Below are 25,616 nucleotides of genomic sequence, written 5' to 3' on the forward strand. Positions count from 1 at the left end.
CTATGGTCACGCTAGTCCCTGGGGACCCCAGCCTTCGCCAGTGGCTGGTTTCTTTGGGTGCTGGGCTGTGTCACCCCCTGCCGGGGAGGGTTTGTTACCTGCCCTACATCACCAGTCAGCATTCCAGTCAAGGCCTTTGTGCTTCTCTTCTCATATTGACTTGAAATCTCTCTGAACACGTGGGATTTCCATAAACACGCAATGTCATGATTCTCTACATTGACCAAAAATGGAACTGGGAAAATTTTCAAATGATCCTGCCAGCACTGAAATGGAACAATCTTGGTTGAGTCGAATCTGCCTTTGACCTTTTGAGCGTTGTTCTCGTGGGTTGGGATATTTCAGGAGCGGGCTGATCAAATGGGTCCTTTTGTTCCGCAGAACACCTGAGTTTCTGTGTGTGGTCTGAAGGCCTGTTCCACCATAAGAAAGCATTCTGCCTCTTAAATAAAGGACCAGGGACTACCGTGCTCTTGGCTCTGGGGTGTGTCAAGGTTAGAAGAAGGAAGAGCTGGGTCCTGCCTCTGTCCCCTTGCAGACTTGCAGGTCCATGGGCTGTAGGTGAGGTTCGTGGAGTGCATGCAGGCTCACTAAGTATGTCCAGAAAGATGTTTTTGTTCCCCCCTTGGGGTTTAGTCCTGAGACTACCAATTAAACCATTCAATAAATCCGCCATTATAGGTAGTAAAACCTAACTTTAGATTTCCTGCTTGCTCCAGTATCCTGCTTGATTGCTACTACTTGGCAAAAGTCTGCTCCCTGGGCCTGGGCAGCAGACGCTTCACACTGCACCACATGTTCAAGCCTTTTTCTCACATATTTGGCGTTTGGTCTTAATTCCCTGACTGCTTTTATCTTGAGTTTCAAAAACTTCTGAAGATAGCGATTTGCAGAACTCTGCAGCTTACTTGATTCTTTTCAGTGGACAACTTTGATGCAAAGACTGAGGGAAGGGGGCCCTGAGAAGGCAGTGGGTGTCAGGGTGGTTAAAGTGAAGGGTGAAGGCCTTTGCAACTTTTGCTCAGAGTATGAAGGTCTGTCCCCTGCAGGTGTTTCATGCTCTGTGATCTGTAACTCAGCCCCTTGCTCAAAGCTTCTTGGGAAGACACACGCATGTTCTGAATGCCTACTGGGACCAGTTCATCCCTCCTACCTCTCCCAACAGCTTCCACCAATGATCCTGAATGTTACCGAGTCCAAGCTTGTACTGCTTGCTGCACAACAGGCCAATAAATTGAGAGATGAGTTATTGGGGCAAAGAATAGCGATTTTATTCGAGATACCAGCTGACCGAGAAGATGGTGGACTCGTGTCCCAAAGAACCATCTTACCCGAGTTAGAATTCAGGCTACTTTTATACCAAAAAGGGAGGGGATTTGTTGTTTGCTGCAGCCTTTTTGGTGCCAGATCCTTTATTCTTGCAGCTGTCCATGTGGGTCAGGTCATGATGTTCCTGTAAACCTCCAACAAGACAAATGTTATTCTCTGTTCTGCAACTTTTTATCTCTATATGAATGGAAAAGTGTGACACCTTTAAAGGTCAGAGCCTTGAGAATGGGCTATCCTGTATATTTCAGGCTGTAGGCAACATTCTTAACTTGCAGCGAAAGCAATAGAATACAAAGTTTAAAGTAAAAGAAACAGATCCCATATGGAGTCAGATTTGTTCTTCCCTATTACGTAATTGGTTTAGCAGGGCTAGAATTTGGGGGGTTTGGAGGTGGGCTGGTGTCTTCCTCATTGTCTCTCTCAGAGTCTCACAAATCCACTCTCTGGTTTCCTGATATTATTACAGTAAAAACAGCTCCCCTCTCATCCCTTGAATTTAGAAGGTCAGTGGGTGTAAGGAAGTTAACAAGGATATTCTGGGTTTGAGGCAGACAAACTTTATTACCTACAAAGGAGAGATGAAACTCATGGGAAGTTGTCCTCTCACCCTGGAGACTTGGCAGGGAGCAGTGTGCCCCGAAAGATTTGGGTGAGAGTTTGGGTGTGTGTATAGAGTTATTGGTTGACCGGGACTGGGGCGTGAGGTGAAATCTATATGAACAGTGTTAAAATGTTTAAAACTTACAAATGACATGTCTAAGCATTTTTGAACTTTGGAAGGCGATGTCTGTAATAGGCAGTCTCTATAATACTTTCTTCATTGTGGAAATATTAGAACATACAGATAGACAAAAATATTTAAATTAAATCTTTCCACACTCAGACGTTACGGCTACTGACAATGTTGCATTTAATTCCAGAATAGTGGCAATTCTTTTGTATACACTTTTTTCCAAGAGTGGATCATATCACATATACTTTTATAACCTGTGTTTTTACTTAACATTTTAAGTATCTGTCCATGTCAATAAATATGCTTAATGAAATATCTTTTTTCTGCCACATTATTTTAACACTGTCTGGGATTCCATTGTGTGGCCCTATCATGATGGATTTCACCCATCCTCTCTGTTGAGCACTTAGGCTGTTTCCAGTTTTCTTTATTATAAACCAAGAGCTCTCCATCTTGGCTGCTGAATACAGATGCCCTGGCCCCATCACAGTCCAATTAAATCAGGCTGTCTTGGGGCTGAGGCCCAGGAATCAGTATTTTGACATTCTCTGAGGGTTTAAGGTCACTGTTGCAAACCAGTGGTCTAGTTTACCAAAGACTAGGATATATTCTTGGAAGTGGAATTTTGGGGTCAAGGGTGTATGTCTTTAATCTTTTGATGTGTCCTGCCGAATTACCATTCAGAAGTACTTTTTGTTTTAAACTAATTTTCACCTTAAGCTTTAAGGCTTTTAAAAGGTGAAGGATGAAAAAACGTGTGTGTGGATTTGGGGAAGAGGTTTGTATAACACCAGATAACTACACTGAGCGGTTTGGCTTTTGCTAGTTTTTGGTATAGTAACACGACCTAAATAAACAAACAGGTGTTACTGAAATAATGAAGAGGGGTGTGTTTGGTACCTCTTTCTCCCCATGAAGCTTTGGTCAAACCACCAGGCAGATGCCACAGCCCTGACGATGCGCGTGTGACGGTCCTGCAGGAGGTGCTTTATACCTCCAGGCTCCTGATCCATCCTCAGAAATCTGCTCCACGGCTGCCTCTTCTTTAGTTTATTCACTCTGACGGCCCCCTACACATTGTATCACTTTTCTAATGTAGTTGTTACTGTTCTCAAAATAATACATATCTAAGGGCTTCCCTCGTGGCGGCGCAGTGGTTGAGAGTCTGCCTGCCGATGCAGGGGACACGGGTTCGTGCCCCGGTCTGGGAAGATCCCACATGCCGCGGAGTGGCTGGGCCCGTGAGCCATGGCCGCTGAGCCTGCGCGTCCGGAGCCTGTGCCCCACAACGGGAGAGGCCACAGCAGTGAGAGGCTCGTGTACTGCAAAAAATAAAAATAAAAATAAAATAATAATAATACATATCGATCTATCTATCTAAGTTTAAAAGTCAAATAGTATTTCCAAGCTTATAATGAAAAATAGCAGTTTTCTGCCCAACACCTCCCAAGGGTAACTCCTGTCATCTTAACGGTTCTTCTGTCATTTACCTCCATGTTTATAAATCATGGGCTGGTGCTGCTCCTTTCTGACGTTTCAGTTTGGGCACTATTGATTTTCTAGTAAGGAAGAGCAGAATTTGCTCATCCCCCACGCCATCCCCTCCCCGTTCCTCCAGCCTTCCAAGTAGTTAAGCAATGATGTCAGTTACATTAATGTTCACTTCTAAGTGATTATAACTATGTAACTATTATTAAAGGTGAACCACATGGTGTGCTGCGTTTGCCTTTTGTCTTTAATACCTGGGATTTGAGTGTTGCCTTAGTTTTACTATGTACTTATCAGTAAGAGGCCAGTCAACTCCCCAGCAGAACTGGCATCTCCTGCCAGAGTGGGAGGATACATTCAGTAATCTCTCAGGTTTTTGGAGGGAAGGGAGAGGATGACCTTGGGAGCCCTGTGTTCATAGGTTCTAGGTGAATTGGCTGCTTCCAAGAACTGGGGATCTCTTGTGTGGGACTCCCTGTGCCCCCATTATCCCCTCCTTCTCATTCTTGGGGTGGCCATCAGCTTGGCCATTTGGTCAGGCATTCAATTCTCTTTAAAAAGCATTTTCCGCATGATTTGGAAAGCAATGCTTTCCTGTTTCTTGGTTCCTGTTTCTTTTTTTTATTGAAGTATAGTTGATGTACAATACATAAGTTACAGGTATAATAGTGATTCACAATTTTTACAGGTTATATGGTTCCTGTTTCTTCTCTCTGAATGCTTTCAGGTTTTTCTCCTTGTTCCTGGTGTTCTGAAATTTCACACTGATGTGCCTCAGTCAGAGTTTGCTTCCTTTTATTGTGTTAGGTGCTCAGGGGGGTCCTTTCTGTCTAGAAGTTCATGCCTTTCAGTTATAGGAAGTTTTCCTGTAATATTTCTTTGATAATTTTCCTTCCATTTTTTCATGTGCTCTGTTCTTAGAACTCATCAATTAGGAGTTGAATCTCTTCTCTGATGTGTTATTTCAGCCTCTTTTCTTAAAAAAATGGAGGCAGCATCTTTACTTATCTCTAGTATCTAAATGATAGTTTTTATACGTTAAAATATTTTTCTCTGCTTCCTGTCATCTTTTTGCTTTATGTTTTTCTTTGTTTCTGTTTGCTGGGTTTTGGTCACTCTCTCTCATGTTGGAGGTTTTCTCCCATCTGGTGGTGCTTGGATGCTTGTTCTGATGAAGATCGAGCCCAGGTGGGGTTGTTGGCTGTCATGTGTACCATGATGGGGGTGGGTCCTGACCATGGCATTGGGGAACACGTGGCTGTTTCAGAGCTTTTTCTTTGGGGCTGGTCAGTATCTCCAGCAAAGGGTGCTGCAACCTTCTACCCTGGGAAGGGCAGTGGAGCAAGGCTGGGGGTGGTGAGAGCCTGGCTGCGGTGTGCTGAAGGTCAAGTAGAGAGAAGGTCCTTGGAAGGGGGGGTGTCTCACCATTCATTTAATTCTCCTTCCAGTCCAGTGCCTCATGCCCACACTCTGCAGGGCTTGGAGTCCTCACCACCTCTGGAGTGGGACCTCCAATTTCCTGCCAGGGTATGCCCAGGAGAGGAAGTCCCTTGAATTGCTCCTTACGTCAACTTCCTTAAACTCGCGTTTTTGCCCCTCCTCTCCCCCTCCATCATGTGCTGGGCCCTCAGACATCTGGACCTCTCTGGGGTTCTGTGGTGTGAATCGTATGTCCCTTTACTGGCTTCCTCCTCTGCTGGCACAGAGGTCCCCTCCATCAGCCGCCACTTAACCATTGGCTTCTCATCTTCCAAACTGAGTGGGTATCTCCCTTAGGCTGATGTCTCCTCTTTCTTTGCTCTGTCTGCCTGGGTTTCTACTTTTTGTGATACTGTTCTGAAGGTAAGCTTATGGGTCCAACGTGCCATTTTTTAAATGGGACGTGCTATGTTTTAGGGATGAAGTAAGTTGCAAACGTTCACGGATAAAGACTGTGTTTCATCATGGACTACAACAGCTGTGAGTGGGAAGGACTAGATCCATGCAAAATGATAACATGATCCTAATAAATCCAGCATTTCTAGAGTGCTGACTGTGACACATGTTACCTGCATTACCTCAGTTCATCCTCACAACCCAGTGGGGGAAGACCCATTCTCTCCAACTCACAGAAGAGGACCCTGGGACTTGGAATCTCTGAGTAACGTGCCCAGGGTCCCATGGGGAGAAGTGGCTGAACTGGATATTGGACTCAGGCTGGCTTATCCAGAGGCTGAGACCTGGACCACAACACTGTCCTTAAGCAGGGAAGGGGGGTGTTTCCAGCAACCTCTCAAAACTCTCCTCCTGGTATTGGGGAAAAGCTCAGATTCCACACTAGTTTCTCTCTTTGAAGAGTCCCATGAGCCACAGTTCCTCCCCTGGATCACACCCCATCCCCAACATTTATTTCCAAAGTCACATGCGCCATGTCCCATCCCTTAGCATTTAGACCTTTGTTTTCTGTGGATATGTCCAGCTAGTATGTTCATGGGTATGGATATGATGAGAACTCTCCTGGTCTTGAATCCACTCAGTTAACGTTTTTACAGTGCTGAATGTTTTGGTTTTATAATTGTACAGACTCCAGAGGAAAAGTCCTAATGGGAAAATGGAAACTCCTGTTGGAGCACTTACATGTGTGTGTACACACACGCACACAAAACCTGTGAAAATAAACAATGTAAAGCAGTCAGATAACACCACTGATTAAAAAAAGACATGCAGAATAAACAGCTGAGCACAAAACAAGCCAATAAGTCAGTAGAGTGGAATTATGTAAATTTTTTTATCATTATTAATAATTTTAATAACTAAAGTCATTAATAATATTAACATAATGGTAACTGCTACTTCTTGGGTCCCTGTATATACCAGCTCATTGTCATGACAACCTTGCAAAATGGACATTTTAATCCTCCTTTTATTTATTTATTTTCTTAACATCTTTATTGGAGTGTAATTGCTTTACAATGGTGTGCTGGTTTCTGCTGTATAACAAAGTGAGTCAGATATATGTATACATATATCCCCATATTCCCTCCCTCTTGCGTCTCCCTCTTGCGTCTCCCTCCCACCCTCCCTATCCCACCCTTCTAGGAGGACACAAAGCACCGAGCTGATCTCCTAGTGCTATGCAGCTGCTTCCCACTAGCTGTCTATTTTACATTTGGTAGCGTATATATGTCACTGCTACTCTCTCACTTCGTCCCAGCTTCCCCTTCCCCCTCCCGTGTTGTTAAGTCCATTCTCTACGTCTGTGTCTTTATTCCTGTCCTGCCCTTAGGTTCTTCAGAACGATTTTTTCTTTTTTTTTTTTTTTTTTTAGATTCCACATATATGTGTTAGCATACGGTATTTGTTTTTCTCTTTCTGACTTACTTCACTCTGTATGACAGTCTTCAGGTCCATCCATGGCACTGCAAATAACTCAATTTCGTTTCTTTGTATGGCTGAGTAATATTCCATTGTATGTATGTGCAACATCTTCTTTATCCATTCATCTGTCGATGGACACTTGGGTTACTTCCATGTCCTGGCTATTGTAAATAGTGCTGCAATGAACATTGTGGTACATGACTCTTTTTGAATGATGGTTTTCTTGGGGTATATGCCCAGTAGTGGGATTGCTGGGTTGTATGGTAGTTCTATTTTCAGTTTTTTAAGTAACCTCCATACTGTTCTCCATAGTGGCTGTATCAATTTACATTCCTACCAACAGTGCAAGAGGGTTCCCCTTTCTCCACACCCTCTCCAGCATTAATTGTTTGTAGATTTTCTGATGATGGCCATTCTGACTGGTGTGAGGTGATACCTCATTGTAGTTTTGATTTGCATTTCTCTAATAATTAGTGAGGTTGAGCAGCTTTTCATGTGTTTGTTGGCCATCTTCTTTGGAGAAATGTCCATTTAGGTCTTCTGCCCATTTTTGGATTGGGTTGTTTGCTTTTTGATATTGAGCTGCATGAGCTGCTTGTATATTTTTGAGATTAATCCTTTGTCAGTTGCCTCCTTTGCAAATATTTTCTCCCATTCTGAGGGTTGTCTTTTCGTCTTGTTTATAGTTTCCTTTGCTGTGCAAAAGCTTTTAAGTTTCATTAGGTCTCATTTATTTATTTCTATTTTTATTTCCATTTCTCTAGGAGGTGGGTCAAAAAGGATCTTGCTGTGATTTATGTCATAGGGAGTTCTGCCTGTGTTTTCCTCTAAGAGTTTTATAGTGTCTGGCCTTACATTTAGGTCTTTAATCCATTTTCAGTTTATTTTTCTGTATGTTGTTGGGGAGTGTTCTAATTTCACTCTTTTACATGTAGCTGTCCAGTTTTCCCAGCGCCACTTATTGAACATGCTGTCTTCTCTCCACTGTATATTTTGGGGTGTCTGTGAACTTACTATGATTTTAGGCAGCCTCTCTGCTAATGGGTGGGGTTGTGTTCCTGTGTTGCTAGTTGTTTTGCATAGGGTGTCCAGCACTGTAGCCTGATGGTTGTCGAGTGGAGCTGGGTCTTCATGTTGAGATGGAGATCTCTGGGAGAGCTTTCATCGTTTGATATTACATGGGGCTGGAAGCTCTCTGGTGGACCAGTGTCCTGAACTCGTCTCTCCCACTTCAGAAGCTTAGGCCTGATACCTGGCCAGAGCCCCACGACCCTGTCAGCCACTCGGTTCAGAAGAAAAGGGAGAAAAAAGAAAGAAAGAAAGAAAAAAAATAATTATTAAAAATAAAAAAGTAATTAAAAAAAAGAAGAGAACAACCAAACCAAAAAGCAAATCCACCAATGATATCAAGCACTAAAAACTATACCAAAAAAAACAAAAAAACAAAAAACTCTGACAGAACCCCAGGACAAATGGTAAAAGCAAAGCTATACAGACAAAATCACACAAAGAAGCATACACATACACACTCACAAAAAGAGAAAAAGGAAAAAATATATATATTTAAAAAAAATGAAGAGAGCAACCAAATCAATAAACAAATCTACCAATGATTATAAGCTCTAAATACTAAACGAAAACAAAAATAAAACCAGAAACAAATTAGATGCAGAAAGCAAACCCCAAGTCTGCAGTTGCTCCCAAAGTCCACCTCCTCAATTTTGGGGTGATTCGTTGTCTATTCAGGTATTTTAGAGGTGCAGGGTACATCATGTTGATTGTGGAGATTTAATCCACTGCTCCTGAGGCTGCTGGGAGAGATTTGCCTTTCTCTTCTTTGTTCGCACAGCTCCCGGGGTTCAGCTTTGGATTCGGCCCCGCCTCTGTGTGTAGGTCGCCTGAGGGCGTCTGTTCTTTGCTCAGACAGGACGGGGTTAAAGGAGCTGCTGACCCTGGGGTTCTGGCTCACTCAGGCCGAGGGGAGGGAGGGGTACGGATGCGGGGTGAGCCTGCGGGGGCAGAGGCCGGCGAGACGTTGCACCAGCCCGAGGCGAGCCGTGCACTCTCCCGGGGAAGTTGTCCCTGGATCACAGTACCCTGGCAGTGGCGGGCTGCACAGTCTCTGGGAGGGGAGGTGTAGACAGTGACATGTGCTCGCACACAGGCTTTTTGGTGACTGCAGCAGCAGCCTTAGCGTTTCATGCCTGTCTCTGGGGTCCACGCTGGTAGCTGTGGCTTGTGCCCATCTCTGGAGCTCGTTTAGGTAGTGCTCTGAATCCCCTCTCCTCATGGACCTGGAAACAATGGTCTCTTGCCTCTTAGGCGGTTCCGGACTTTCTCCTGGACTCTCTCCTGGATAGCTATGGTGCACTAACCCCCTTCAGGCTGTGTTCACGTAGCCAACCCCAGTCCTCTCCCTGGCGTCTGACCTCTGAAGCCTGAGCCTCAGCTCCCAGCCCCCACCCGTCCTGGCCAGTGAGCAGACAAGCCTCTCCGGCTGGTGAGTGCTGGTTGGCACCGATCCTCTGTGTGGGAATCTCTCTGCTTGGCCCTCCACACCCCTGTTGCTGCACTCTCTGTGGCTCCAAAACTGCACTCTCTGTGGCTCCAAAGCTTCCCCCCTGCCACCCCCCGTCTCCGCCAGTGAAGGGGCTTCCTAGTGTGTGGAAACTTCCTCCTTCACAGCTCCCTCCCCAAGGTGTGGGTCTCGTCCCTATTCTTTTTTTTTTTTTTTTTTTTTTTTGCGGTGCGCGGGCCTCTCACTGCTGTGGCCTCTCCCGCTGCAGAGTACAGGCTCCGGACGCACAGGCTCAGCGGCCATGGCTCATGGGCCCAGCCGCTCCACGGCATGTGGGATCTTCCTGGACCGGGGCACGAACCTGTGTCCCCTGCATCGGCAGGCGGACTCTCAACCACTGCACCACCAGGGAAGCCCTCGTCCCTATTCTTTTGTCTCTGTTTTTCCTTTTCTCTTTTTGCCCTACCCAGGTATGCAGGGAGTTTCATGCCTTTTGGGAAGTCTGAGGTCTTCTGTCAGCATTCAGTAGGTGTTCTGTAGGAGTTGTTCCACATGTAGATGTATTTTTGATGTATTTGTGGGAGGGAAGGTGATCTCCACGTCTTACTCCTCTGTCATCTTGAAGGTCCCCAGTCCTCCTTTTAAATTGAGAAACTGAAACTTGGAGATATTAAGTCACTTCCTATGGACATCTAGTTAGTAGTGCAGGGTCTTTTCCAAATTGTGGGTTCTTTCCACTACACCATGGTATCCTTCAAAAAATTGAGTCAAGTAAAGACTACTTTTAACATTCAAGTTTTGATGGCAGTAAGAAATCCAAATGGTTGTTTCTTCAACTTTTTTTTTCTGTTCTTTTATTAAAATTAATTAATTAATTAATTAATTTTTGGCTGTGTTGTGTCTTCATTGCTGCATGCGGGCTTGTCTCTAGTTGCGGTGAGCAGGGGCTACTCTTCGTTGTGGTGTGTGGGCTTCCCATTGTGGTAGCTTCTCTTGTTGCAGAGCACGGGCTCTGGACATGCAGCCTCCAGTAGTTGTGGCTCACGGGCTCTAGAGCACAGGCTCAGTGTGGCACACAGGCTTAGTTCCTCCATGGCATGTGGGATCTTCCCAGACCAGGGCTCGAACCTGTGTCCCCTGCATTGGCAGGTGGATTCTTAACCACTGCACCACCAGGGAAGCCCCAAATGGTTGTTTCTTAAACTCTCAATCAAGTGTTTCTTCATTCAGTCAGGTTCTGTTTGCTAATTTGCAGGTAGGTCATATTCTTTTGTGAGCTTCAACAGAAAGGCAGGCACATATGCAATGACACACACACAGACATGAATGCATAGACATGCCTATGTGGCTTTCCGAAGACTGGGAAGGCAAAACATTTGAGATGCATTTTACACTGACTAGCAAACACAGAGAGGCTGGTGCCTGAGTAGAAGGATTCTCATCTAGATCTTCACTTAGAATAGATCATCACTGGCAGTACCAGCTTTGGATCCCAAGTCTACCTCCTATTATGTAACATTTCACAACATTTTTCTCCTCTGTGGCTTTATTTCCCTCCTCATTTAAAGTCTCTTATAACTGAAGAGTCCATGATTCTTGTATGTAAACTATAATGGGTGTTTTCCCTTTCCTTTTTGATCATGGTCTTATTATTTATTAAATGCTTTTGAGTAAATATTTGCTTCCTTCTAAGTAGGACAGATACTCAGATGACACTCACCCATCCCTCCAAACATGGGCCCCAGTATTTCAGGTAGAATCTTCCCCCCTTAGGCCATTGGAATGGGAGAGGAACTCTTTGGATAACATCCTGCAGAAGTGCAGCAGTGGGCCAAGGTGGGAGATGAGATATTGGACGGGTTTATAGGAGCCAAAGTACATTCTGCCTTCGATAATCCCCTTTGAAATGAAAAAATGGTTCTCTCAAGTTTTTATATTCCCAGCTTTCATCTGTTCCTCACCCACAGGTGCTTCATTCCTTGGCACGAGCAAATACCTTCAGGGAAAAGGCACCAGATGTCTCTTTTAATTTTCTTTTTCTTTTTTTTTAGCTAAGGAGGTCTCTGTTCAAATAAAATTGTGCACAAAAGCCCAGTAAGTAAAACCTCCCCCAAAAGAGGGGAACTCTTTTGGTGGAAGCCAGTCCCCTCTTGCCCCTCCCTATCCTCCCATCCCCACTGTACCCAGCCTCTCTCTTCCACTGGAGACCAATATCAAAACTGCTGGCTGGTCTGTTCTGTTGACTTCTTGTGTGAGAAAACAGACACCCGTCAAAGTCAGTTGCCCAACGTTGCAGAACTCGTGATTGGCAAAGTGGGGACCCTGCCCAGTATCTTATTTCCTGCATCTCATTCCACCCTTAGTCCCGCTGGGGTCAACCATGTTTGAACATGTGTGGTAATAGCCAGAGGGGATCTCTGTCACTGTGACCCCAAACATCTACAGCTCAGCCTTCAACTGTACAGTTGACCTTACCTAAACACAGAAAGTTATTGCAAAGTTATGTGTTGTCACACTGCATTTTATACTCAATAATTGTGCTTTAAAAATATCACGTTGAATTCTTTTGCAATAGTTTTTGGGTTTTAGAGATGAGAACATTTTTTCCCCCTTAAAGGAAGACGGGCCTGTGAAGTTTCATGATTTTTTCATTACTTTAATTACTTACTATTTACTTATCTCTGAATCTATTAAATTTTTTCTATCTCAGTGTAGTTTTTTTTAATATTTTTATTTTTATTTTTTTCAGTGTAGTTTTTTGTTTGTTTTTAAGTGTGGTGCTTTTGTTATAATTGATGAACCAATATTGATACGTTATTATTAACTAAAGTCCATTGTTTACATTAGGGTTCATTCTTTGTGTTGTACTTTCTATGGATTTTAACTAACGTCTAGTGCTATACAGTCCCCTTTACTGTACCATACTGAATAGTTTTACTGTCCTAAAAATCCCCCGTGTTCCAACAATTCATCCCTTTGAACCTATGATGAACACTGACCTCTTCACTGTCTCAATATTTTGCCTTTTCCAGAATGTCATATAGTTGGAATCACACAGCACTGTGACTTTAAGGGGGCTTCTTTTTCTTAGTAATATGCACTTAAGCCCCCTCCACATCCTTCTGTGGCTCGCTAGCTCATTTCTTTTCATAGCCAAATAATATTCCACAGTATGGATGTACCACAGCTGGTTTATCCATTCACCTATTGAAGGGCATCTTGGTTACTTCCAAGTTTTAGCAATCACTTTCATGATTGTTTTCAAAGCTGGAATGAAATATGTGAGGGAAGGATGCTACCTGTAGAGGAACTGCTGTGCTCTTGTAATTTACATTGAGATTCTAATAATGGATCATCAGTATGCACCCATGTGAAGACACATGGTTATATTTGATATAATAAATGTTGCAGACTTAGTATAGATCTACCTCATTTTAGGTCTCCTATCAGGTTGTCATGTTGAATGAGTAGTGAAGCTTTTCTAAGCATTTTATCTTGAGGTCACTCTGAATGTAGCGGCATTCTCTCCACTCAGTGTGCTTTAAAACTGGATTTCATAGAGTTTCTGGTTGGAAGAGAGGTAGATTGTTACCTTCACTACATCTATTTAGAACCTAGTGTAGAAGTTTCTTCTCCACGTTCTTAATGCTCATATTGCTTTTGCCTGCGTAGCCCCAGGGATGGGGACCTCACTCCCTCACTAAATAGCCCTTTCCACTGCAAGATAGCTGTTTATCAGTATGTGTTTCTTTTGAGTGACCTCAGATTTTCTCCTTCACCCTGTCTACTTATCCCTTCTCGGATAACACAGTAAAGTGGTTGTTTTTGCTCATGATTGGTACTCTTAACACCTAGCACAGTGCTTGATTCTTAAAAATCTTACAATAAATATTTACCAAATAACCTCAAAACTGAACAAGTGAATGTGTGAACATTTGACCGACCTTCATATATTTCAAATGAGTATTTCCTTAAACTTCTCTTTTTCAGATAAAACACGACTAATTTTTAATCCCCTATTTCATATAACATATTTTTTAGGGCTATCATATATTAGTTTTATTTTTCTGGATATATTATTTTATTTATTTATTTATTTATTTATTTTTTTGAGGTACGCGGGCCTCTCACTGTTGTGGCCTCTCCCGTTGCGGAGCACAGGCTCTGGACATGCAGGCCCAGTGGCCATGGCCCACGGGCCCAGCCGCTCCGCGGCATGCAGGATCCTCCCTGACTGGGGCACGAACCCGCGTCCCCTGCATCGGCAGGTGGACTCCCAACCACTGCACCACCAGGGGAGCCCATTTTTCTGGATATATTCTTTTTTTAATCAATGTTCTTCTTAGAAATTCATGTCCAGAATGGTCCCTAAGAAATCTGGGACCATTATATTTTGTGATCTGGGCTTTATGCTTCTGACTGTGTTAGCTCTGGGGCAGCCCCGTCATACTGCTTTTGAAAACAACCACGTCTCCTTTTGATCAGCTGCTGCACGCTCATAGTAAATAGGAAGGCTCTCAAAACGTCTATGCAAAGAGAGTAATCCAAACTTAAGATTGTATCCTAGGAAATTGAATAGTTGGCGGTTGATTGTTTTCTTAAGAAATTCATATTATACGTTTTTACTGTTATCCTAAAATGAATAATTTAAAAATAGAATGTGTAAAGCTTCTAAAACAGTTAGCCATAGAGAGCAATACATGATATGGAAAACCGAGAAGATGAAAAGAAGTAAGAAAACAAAAGCCCAAACAAGTAAAAAGACACCAAACCAAACCCAAAATAATTCACACATGTTGATGTAGTATGGAACAAAATATGTGGATTCATTGATGAAGATGTCATTTACAAGACATTCACTCTGTGCCAGGCAGTGTTCTGTGCTTTACATGTATGAACTGGTTTAATTCATATGACAATATGTTTTTAATGATAATTTTTTTGTCCATGTGGTAAAAACCACATAATATAAAATTGACTGTTTTAACCATTTTTAAGTGTACAGTCAGTAGTGTTAAGTATATTCACATTGTTTCAAAGCAGATCTGTAGAACTATTTCATCTTGCATATGTAAAATTCTGTCCCCATTAAATGCTAATTCCCCATCCTGGTTCCCTCCCGTCCCTGGTAACCACCGTTATACTATACATTTGACTACTTTAGGTACCTCATATAAGTGGAATCATACAGTATTTGTCCTTCTGTGACTGGCTTATTTCACCAAGCCTAATGTCCCCAAGGTTCATCCATGTTATAGCATGTAACAGAACTTCCTTCTTTCTTAAGGCTGAATAATGTTTCATTATATGTATATACCACATTTTCTTTATGTGGGCATCTGTTGATGGACACTTGGGTTGCTTCCACCCCTTGGCCAGTAAGAAGAAGGCTGCTATAAGCATGAGTGTGCAAATATCTTTTCAAGACTCTGCTTTCAATTCTTTTGAGTAAATACCCAGAGGTGGAATTACTGGATCGTATGGTTATTTTATGTTTAATTTTTTGAGGAACCTCCATCCTATTTTCCATAGCAGTTGCACCATTTTACAGTCCCACCAACAGTGTGCAAGGGTTCCAATTTCTCCATATCCTGGTCAACACATGTTCTTTTCTTTTTCATATTAGTCATCCTAATGGGTATGTAGTGGTATCTCATTGTGGTTTTGATTTGCATTTTTCTAATGATTAGTGATACTGAGCATCTTTTCCTGTGCGTGATGGCCATTTGTGCATAGGGAGTCACTTTTACTCTACCCATTTTAGGGATAAGAAAATGGAGGCAGCAAAGGTTAGTCAGCTTGCTCAAAGTCATATAGATAGTAAATTATGGAATCAGAATTTGAATCTGGACAGAGTCTTACTTTCATCCACTGGGTTATATCCCTCCCTATGAGGGGAGAATCCTGCTCTTTCAAGTAATTTTTTCTAACACTTGTCCTTATATTGGGCTCATGGCTGGATTTTGAGCAAGAGGAGAAGTAGGAGAGAGTTCTTCTTTCCTCCCTCCCTCCCTCCCTTCCTTCCTTTCAACAGATACCTATTTGTACCCACCTGGGTCAGCTGCTATATGAGGGGAGACTCCTTGCATAATGGAAAGGTTGCCAGGACAGAATCTTTCCTATTATCAAGGAGGTGACACACATTGGAGAGATTAGTTGGGTGTCTGTGTAATTTTTCTTCCAAACTCGAAGTGAAAGAAGACACAATGAATAATTATATTGACAACGGGCCAAACTAGAACTGTCTTGGACGAACTAGAATGTGTGATTCCCTTAGAGATAAGACATATGAAAAGCTGTAATATGAGATGGATAATAAATGCTAAAAAATAAAAGGGAGGGTTTAAAGCATTCTAAAACTCAAGAGATGACTTTCTGTAGGGGTGATGCTGGTGGAGGGATGATTCAAGCAGAAGCCATTTAAGCTTGCTTCCTCAGCCAAGCACACCCTCTAGAACTGTCTATGGGATTTTGTTTGCAGGCCTGGGTCTGAAGTGCTTCCTGACTTGAATCGGTGGCAGGAGACAGGTAATGCCAGGAGGGCTGAGTTGGGATAAGGGCTGTGGCTGCCGGAACAGGGGTATGGGGGCTTTATACCTCTATGTACACATAGATCTCTTCCAAAACAGGGGACGAGAAAGGCATGGGAATCAGGTGTGCATACGCAGTCACACAGAGTTGTTGTAGAATTACTGAGGCTTGCATGGATTTTGTCCAAAGGAAAGGAAAGTAGTAAGAGGAAGGTCAAAATTGGGACGACGCCATCCCTTAAAAAGGATGAGAAGGCTATAAAAGTCTTCCCAGGCTGTTAGCTATTTCGCCTCTGCTGAAAGTGACATATATAGCAGCAACAGAATGTTAGGTTACCACTAAAAGCAACATTTCCCCCAGTGTGCTTTAAGGAGACGAGGCATGTGGGCGTTCAGTGTTTCTGATTCTGCCTGATGCCATTTGTTTTTGAAACCAAATTTTCTGTGACTCATAAGAACTCTCATCCTCTCTCTTAACTGCGTGAATATGTGAAACCCTGTACTTGGCCTCTGAAATTTTCAACCAAAGACAGCCTTCATAGGAAACAAAGTGTAGGGGAGGGAGCGTTTGGAAGGTGCTGAATCTTTTTCCTTGAGGGCAGGAGGCATTCAGAGTTGAGGGGGGGGGTGCCCTGGAAACGGCAAGTGTTTGTCACCCACCTGAAATGTCGCGAATGTACCAGTGGATGCTTCCTGGTCTCTGCTAAAGCTGAACGCAGCCCAGGTCATAAGGGCTTTTCTTTGTATTCAGTTATTCCAGGTGTTTGAAATTCTACAAAATGGATGGGGTGAGGCATTAGGAAAGTGATCTTTATATTCATCTTTTTGTTTAAAATTTTCTTCTTATTTTCTTTCTTTTTCCCTCCCTTCCTCCCTCCCTCCCTTCTCTCCATCCCCTTTTCTTGCTTTCTTTTGCTTTTTTTCTTTCTTTCTTTAATTGCTTCTCAATTTAGCTGTACTGATTCCTTGGAGTACATGGTGAATAACAACTTTTGTATTGCATATCCCTATAAGGGTCCAGATTCCTTGTATGCTGCCAAGTGAGCTTACCAAAGAAGAAAGTACTCACTTGGTCACAGCGATTTCTTAAAGCTACCCCTTTCTGCATTGTGATCCTAGGAAATCTTGAAGATTTGCAACTTTGTGCCGGAAAACATTTGCAAGGTGATTTTCAACATATGCAGAGATGGCTTGTGTTCTGTCAGTCCTCATCCTTCCCTTCTCCCTCAGTCACGGAACTCCTGAATGTTAGCTGAGAAGGTCGGTGCCTGGAACAAAGACTACATTTCCCAGCTTCCTTTGCAGCTGAGTGCAGCCATGTGACTATGTTCTGGCCAATAGAATGTGAACAGAAGGGCTGCAGGCAACTTCTAGGAAGTTGACCTTCCAGGTAGAGTCTTTCAAGGGAAACGTATGCCCTTCTCCTTTCCTTTCCCCATTCCACTTGCTGGATTGCTGATGTGATGACTGGAGTTGGAGCAGCCATCTTGTTACAAGAAGTAAGCTGTGTGTTCAGGTAGTAGAACGTCAAAACAGAAGGCGTTGGGTCTCTGATAATCATAGCAGTCTTTATCTAACTATTTTGATATGATTTAAGCCACCATTAAACAAAATTATATTCTGGTGAAATATAACAAAATTCACCATTGTAGCCATTTGTAAGTGTGCAGTTCAGTGGTAGGAAGTATATTCACAATATTGTGTAACCACCACCACTGTCCATTTCTAGAACTTATTCATCATCACAAATGGAAACTCTGTACCTTGTCTTATTCAGCTCAGGCTTCTATAAGAAAATTGTAGTATGGATGGCTTCAATAACATACATTTCTTACAGTTCTGGGGTCTGGGAAGTCCAAGATCAGGGTACCAGCATGGTCGTGTTCTGGTGAGAGCCCTCTTCCTGCTTGCAGACAACTGCCTTCTTGCTGTGTCCTCACATGGCAGAAACAGAGAGAAGCAAACTTTCTTTTGTCTCTTCTTATATTTTAAGGGCACTTATAATCCAATCATGGAGGCTCCCCTCAGGACCTAATTACCTCCAAAAGGCTCCATCTCCAAGTATCATCATATTGGCAGTTAGGGCTTTAACATGTGAGTTTTAGGAGAACACAAACATTAAGTCCATAATGCGCCCCATTCCTCTAGCCCCCTAGCCCTTAGTAACTTCTATTCTGCTTACTGTCTTTATGAATTTGACTACTGTAGGGACCTTATATAGGTGGAATCATATAGTATTTGTCTTTTGGTGTCTGGCCTATTTCACTCAGCATAATATCTTCAAGGTTCATCCATATTGTACCATGTTTCAGAAATTCATTCCCTTTTAAGGCTGAATAATATGGAACTGTGTTTATCTGTTCATCTGTTGATGTACATTTGGGTCATTTCTATCTGTTGGCGGCTGTGAGTAGTGCTGCTGTGAACATTGGCATGCAAGTATCTGATTCTCTGCTCTCAATTCTTTTGTATATATATGCAGAAGTGAAATTAATGGGTCACGTGGTACTTTTATGCTTAACTTTTTGAGGAACCGCCATTCACTCTTCCACAGTGGCTGCACCATTTTGTATTCCCATCAGTAATGCCCAGAGGTTCCAATTTCTCCACATTCTCACCAACACTAGTTACTGTCTGTTATTTTGATAGTAGCCATCCTAATGGCTGTGAAGTGGTATCTCATTGTGGTTTGGATTTGCATTTCATAAATGATTGATGGTGTTGAACACATCTTTGTGCTTATTGGCCATCTGCCTATCTTCCTTGGAGAACTGTCTGTTCAAGCCCTTTGCCCATTTTTAAATTAGGTTGCTTGTTTTGAAAAGCTACCATTTTAAAAAGTCAACGTTATTTCTTAAATCACAGAGCCATAGATGAAACGAATAGAATATTGAATTCAGATGTCCAGCTTATTCTCAATTTTCCTGAGACTCTGTGACAGTGAAAGTTTCAAAATGTGCCCAGTGTCTTGTTTGTCCATATTCACTTGAGGGGCTCATGTAGGAAGGATGTAGAGAACGTAATAATGAACAGAAAAGATATGTTTGACATGTTTAAATGTGTCTGGTGCAAAATGGATTCTTTATACTAGCAAATATAACTATAGAAGAAAATGAGGGTTGTAGGGTAAGTATCAACTGACAATAAATACAATGATAAAAAGAAGTCAATGTTATCTCTGTTGCTTACAACTAAAATGAATTGTCTGTTGCTTTGACTGTGATGAGAAACTCCTGGTGGAGGATGTCCTAGGGTCCTGGTGTACCAGTCCTGGAAGTCAGTTATAATTGCCTCTGGTCTATGGCAGAGAGAGTGGCTGATTGGTCTCAGGTTCCCTGCTTAGAGCTTGAGCAGGGATGGAGGGGCTTAGGTTTCCTACCTCCTATTCCAAGGGTTTACCTGTCACTGTTTCCCACTGGAGAGGTCTCTAAGCAGGCATCTCTGAGCTTTATATATTCCTGTCCAAGGGCTGCAGGATGCTGTGAATTGTGAACTCAGCGTGGGAAACTTTGCTACTGAATTGTAAATGTCGTCTACCTAAAAACAGGTCATTACTTAGCATTAGTAATAATAGTGATAGTAATAACCACAGTGATAATAATGAGAATATTAATTCGTTTAGGATTCTTTGGTAGAAGGGGGACACTTTGGAGGACCCTAGTCATTTATAAGCAAAAGCTGTCTATTGCTGCTCTCTTTATCTTTTCATAAAAGAGAAAAAAGTTAATAATACAGATATATTGAACAGTGATTGTTTATGAGAAATTGTGTAAAAGTGCTCGAGCCTGGTTGGCTCTGTGGATAACGGGTTATTCTGAGAGCTTGGAGTATGTTGATGGAAGAGGTGGGAGGTTTGAGGGGAAGGGAAGTGGAGGTGCTGGCTGCCCCCCCTCCCCAGGAGGGCCCCACTTCCACGGGAAACAAGACCCTGGGAAGGAGGTGGCCAGGTAGACTCTTGAGCTGCCCAGCTGGCAGACTGTGCTGTGTTCCCAGTTATTCTGCTCTAGATACATCCTGGAATGAATGCTCTAACGCTTTGCTTGGCCCAGTAGCTAGGGGTGGGGTGTTGTCTGTTTAACCGACTCTTCCTCATCTGCATCCTAAGGTCATCACATTCATGCTGTTGTTTTTGTGGTTCTGGGTAACGTGTGGGGTCCATCAGTGATAGACAGCTCACGTGATCCCTTAGACAGGCAAAGCTCTTAAAGCTGTTTTTAAATGGCTGAACTCATGTCACCCTCTTATGACTCTGTGGTCTTTAGTTCTTAATGGCATGAGTGGAATTCAGGTAGAAAAAGATGATAAATACAGAGAAGCAAAAGGAAGAAAAAAACTCTCTGTAATGTCCCTGTAGAGTTATCCACTGTTATTACTATTTTGTTTTATATAGTTCCAGACTCTTTTATGCATAGTTATATAAAGACATACATTGAAAAAACACTGCATCCCTTCTTTGCCTAGGAGTATTATGATATTTAAAAATACTGAGGAGAGACTTCCCTGATGGCACAGTGGTTAAGAATCCGCCTGCCAATGCAGGGGACACGGGTTCGATCCCTGGTCCAGGAAGATCCCACATGCTGCGGAGCAGCTAAGCCCGTGCGCCACAAATACTGAGTCTGTGCTCTAAAGCCCACGAGCCACGACTACTGAGCCCGCCTGCAACAACTACTGAAGCCCATGTGCCTAGAGCCTGTGCTCCACAACAAGAGAAGCCACCACAATGAGAAGACTGCGCACTGCAACGAAGTGTAGCCCCTGCTCACTGCAGCTAGAGAAAGCCTGTGCATAGCAATGAAGACCCAACCCAGCCAAAAATAAATAAATGTTCCTTTTTACAAAAAATTAAAAATACTGAGGAGATCAGATGAATAAACAAGTCTGCCTAGTTCACATCTTTAAAAAGCTGGGAAAATACTGGTTTCTTAGAGAAACACTGGAGTTCATTTCTGCTCATCTTCCATAATATCGCATAAGGAAGACAGAAATATTGAATGTACTGCATTAACTTTCAGGTCCTGTCACTAAGTATGTTATGCAGCTGACATATTTTTTCCTTGTAGCACAAGAGTTTCTCTAGAAAGGAAGCAGTTGTTGAGTTTATATTCAAGTGTATGCACCTTAAGCTGGGCAACTGTTTCATGTTAAATCCCTGGAATTGTAGCTATGCTCTCTGTCCCATCCTTTTTTTTTTTTTTATTAACATCTTTATTGGAGTATAATTGCTTTACAATGGTGTGTTAGTTTCTGCTTTATAACAAAGTGAATCAGTGATACATATACATCTGTTCCCATATCTCTTCCCTCTTGCGTCTCCCTCCCTCCCACCCTCCCTATCCCACCCCTCTAGGTGGTCACAAAGCACCGAGCTGATCTCCCTGTACTATGCGGCTGCTTCCCACTAGCTATCTATTTTACATTTGGTAGTGTATATATGTCCATGCCACTCTCTCACTTTGTCACAGCTCACCCTTCCCCCTCCCCGTGTCCTCAAGTCCATTCTCTAGTAGGTCTGTGTCTTTATTCCCGTCTTGCCCCTCAGTTCTTCATGACCTTTTTTTTTTTCTCTTAGATTCCATATATACGTGTTAGCATATGGTATTTGTTTTTCTCTTTCTGACTTACTTCACTCGGTATGACAGACTCTAGGTCCATCCACCTCACTACAAATAACTCAATTTTTTTTTTATGGCTGAGTAATATTCTATTGTATATATGTGCCACATCTTCTTTATCCATTCATCTGTGGGTGGACACTTAGGTTGCTTCCATGTCCTGGCTATTGTAAATAGAGCTGCAATGAACATTTTGGTACATGACTCTTTTTGAATTATGGTTTTCTCAGGGTATATGCCCAGTAATGGGATTTCTGTGTTGTGTGGTAGTTCTATTTGTAGTTATTTTTTTTTTTGTGGTACGCGGGCCTCTCACTGTCGTGGCCTCTCCTGTTGCAGAGCACAGGCTCCGGACGTGCAGGCTCAGCGGCCATGGCTCATGGGCCCAGCTGCTCTGTGGCATATGGGATCTTCCCGGACCGGGGCACGAACCCATGTCCCCTGCATCAGCAGGCGGACTCTCGACCACTGAGCCACCAGGGAAGCCCTATTTGTAGTTTTTTAAGGAACATTCATACTGTTCTCCATAGTGGCTGTATCAGTTTACATTCCCACCAACAGTGCAAGAGTGTTCCCTTTTCTCCACACCCTCTCCAACATTTATTGTTTCTAGATTTTTTAACGATGGCCATTCTGACCAGTGTGAGATGATATCTCATTGTAGTTTTGATTTGCATTTCTCTAATGATAAATGATGTTGAGCATCCTTTCATGTGTTTGTTGGCAATCTGTGTATCTTCTTTGGAGAAATGTCTATTTAGGTCTTCTGCCCATTTTTGGATTGGGTTGTTTGTTTTTTTGTTATTGAGCTAAATGAGCTGCTTGTAAATTTTGGAGATTAATCCTTTGTCAGTTGCTTCATTTGCAAATATTTTCTCCCATCCTGAGGGTTGTCTTTTCATCTTGTTTATGGTTTCCTTTGCTGTGCAGAAGCTTTGAAGTTTCATTAGGTCCCATTTGTTTATTTTTGTTTTTATTTCCATTTCTCTAGGAGGTGGGTCAAAAAGGATCTTGCTGTGATTTATGTCATAGAGTGTTCTGCCTATGTTTTCCTCTAAGAGTTTGATAGTGCCTGGCCTTACCTTTAGGTCTTTAATCCATTTTGAGCTTATTTTTGTGTATGGTGTTAGGGAGTGTTCTAACCTCATACTTTTACATGTAGCTGTCCAGTTTTCCCAGCACCACTTATTGAAGAAGCTGTCTTGTCTCCACTGTATATTCTTGCCTCCTTTATCAAAGATAAGGTGACCATATGTGCCTGGGTTTATCTCTGGCCTTTCTATCCTGTTCCATTGATCTATATTTCTGTTTTTGTGCTAGTACCATACTGTCTTGATTACTGTAGCTTTGTAGTATAGTCTGAAGTCAGGGAGCCCAATTCCTCCAATCTAGGAATAAACCTAGCTAAGGAGACAAAAGACCTATATGCAGAAAATTATTAGACACTGATGAAAGAAATTAAAGATGATACAAATAGATGGAGAGATATACCATGTTCTTGGATTGGAAGAATCAACATTGTAAAAATGACTCTACTACCCAAAGCAATCTACAGATTCAATTCAATCCCTATCAAACTACCAATGGCATTTTTCACAGAACTAGAACAAAAAATTTCAGTCTGTCCTGTCTTGAAAACGTTGAGTTAGGATATCATTGGGAAGTGGTATTTGATCTATCTATTTGGTTTTTTTTTTTGGTCACAGATTCACCTAACATTTCCCAAATAGACTCCTCTGATGCAGTTTTACATGGATGTCTTGACAATTTTATGTTTTTAGTTTTTGCAACCCAAGTCCCTCTTCACTAGAAGTCTTCAAAAGCATTCATTTTATATATGAAATATTGAACACGTGCTTCTGTTGCTTTTCAATGAAGGCTGTTTCTTGCAAGTACTTTTTTTTGTTTTGAGCTTTAAAAAAATGTTTTTAATGTAAAATGCTGCTTAAGTTTTGATAGTTTCATTGTTTTGTTTGCCAGTGCATCTTTCCAAATGACATACAGTGTTTCTGGCACTTCTTCTTACCAACTATGGCTGTGTAGCTGAATTTGTTTGTTCTGTGAGGGGTCCTACCATTGTCGCCTAGCTGGCCAGTGATGCAGCTGAGAGTCAAACCCAGGTTGTTACATGAAGATGGAGGGAGACAGGTGCTCTAGAAGGACCCATGGAAGTGCCGTTTCACCAAGACTGTCCGGGGGTCCAGGATGGCTTCTCAGAAGAGCCAGCGCGTGCACTGGGTCTAAAGGCAAACACAAGTTAGCTGGATTGAGTAGGGAGGAAGTTTCCAGGAGGCATATGCAAAAACATGACACTTAGTGCTTATGCATTCTGGTGACAGTCAGCGGTTCCCCGAGACCAGACCATAGGATGGACGGTGAGGAGTGGCCAGAGGTGACCCAGAAGGTAGGAGTGAGGACATCTAAGTCCCATGGTTGGCTCAGCTCAGAGCTTTACCCTAAGGCTTCAAATGCAGCCTGAAGGATGAAGAAAGCTGAGATTATTTAATAAGTAGTTTCTCTCTTCAGAATGAAAAGCATCTCAAGAATGTTTTTATTTGCTCTGTGATGACAACAACTCTGAGAGCTTTAAAACTTCTTTTGTAAAAAATTTGCTAGGGAAGAAATGGCTCACTTAAATTATGTTTTAGTGAAGATAGAGCCAGGATGTCCTTTAAGAAATCTAATGACTGAATGTTACGAATTGCCTTGTTTCATTATGGAAGGTTTCCTGTGTGTCACAGGCAAGGGGCCCAAATGCATAGATTCATTTCAAGTTCAATTCCTCCTGGGTAGGTGATCATCTATGCCTTTGTCAGAGGTGTGCTGTCCGTGCAGAGCAACACATGTGCTTCATTTCTTTAGGGAGCAACACATCTGAGTCTAGGACTTTCATTTTCTGCTACAATGATGTGTAAAACAAGCTAATACGTGTAAAAGCTCTGTTGCACTGTGATACTGCCAAACATGCTATTATAGTTCAGGTGACAAAACCCCCAGACACTACCCGACAGGTGAAGAGATAAATGAAATCATATTTTGAGCATGACAAACATTTCAGAGATAATGTATGAAGATCTTACATTCGGCTGGTCTTCTCTAAGTTTGAATCTAATCTGTGCTGCAAGAAAAATGAATCAGTGTTTTCATTTGCTTTCTGTTTACTTCATGCAAACTGTGTGTGCATGTGTGCATGTGTGTGTGTGTGTGTGTTAGCTATTTGATATTGAAAGAGACCTAAGAGACCTTTCATTCAGGAATGGCAGAGTCTCATTTTCCTAGATGTCAGCCAGCCTTCAATCTCCTCCATTGATTTGCCTGAGAACACAAAGAATGCTCTTTGGTGAGTTGTATTGACCTGCGGAGAGTGAAGAGCCCAGGTTATGGTCAAAATGAGGGCATATCCAGTGCCCCTCCTGAACGGAAGGCTCGTGACAGGTTGTGTCCTGGCACAGTGGATGGTGACACCTTAGGTGGTAGTGACTGCAGGGTGTGCCCACCCTTCTTCCCTGTGGCTTGGCATACCTGGGACTGCCCCTGAACAGTGTGGGCATGACCCAGAGTTCCACAGGTGCTGGGTCAGGCTGCATTACAGAGCAGTCGCTTGCTTGTTTACCCAGTGGTTCAAGGCAGTCTCTGCCCTCTGTCAATTTCCCAGTCTTTTGCACTCAGTGAGTAGACTGGATGTCAACCCACTAAGGCCAAGATTGTCTTGTGTTCGTCTTTGTACGTAAGCAACTCTGCTGGCCCATACATCTTGTAGTTGTTTGTTGAAATGAGTTACCACAATGGCTCATCGCAGAACCTTTCTTCAGGGCAGGTTTTCCCTGTGGGAAAGGCACTGGTGGGGAGTCGGGTGGAGAGCACCTAAGGGAAGTCTGGAAGTTCTGATGGTAAACGTGGACCATTTCATCGTCTGGCCTTGGGCTGACCTTGCACAGCTGCCTGGATCACTCTCAGGCTTGAGGCCCTGGCATCTTTGAAGTAGACTTACTCTGTTTTTTGGGAAGTATCTACTGGTGGTGATCATTTTCATTTATGTATTAGTT

The 25,616-nt window shown here is 42.7% G+C and overlaps 1 protein-coding gene across 4 annotated transcripts in view; it reads left to right on the forward strand.

Moving 5' to 3' along the window:
• Positions 1-25,616, forward strand: part of ERG (ETS transcription factor ERG) — a 280,170-nt gene that overhangs the window by 16,402 nt on the left and 238,152 nt on the right. Inside the window, exon 1 of one of the 4 annotated variants that reach the window (XM_060098478.1) lies at positions 15,885-15,953. The exons of the other annotated variants lie outside the window; for them this stretch is intronic. The gene's annotated coding sequence lies outside the window, so the exon portion shown is untranslated. Of the gene's footprint in view, positions 1-15,884; positions 15,954-25,616 lie in introns of those variants that run through there. 4 annotated transcript variants of the gene reach the window in all.

The sequence above is a fragment of the Mesoplodon densirostris genome, chromosome 5, assembly GCF_025265405.1.
Source record: "Mesoplodon densirostris isolate mMesDen1 chromosome 5, mMesDen1 primary haplotype, whole genome shotgun sequence".
Taxonomy (NCBI): domain Eukaryota; kingdom Metazoa; phylum Chordata; class Mammalia; order Artiodactyla; family Ziphiidae; genus Mesoplodon; species Mesoplodon densirostris.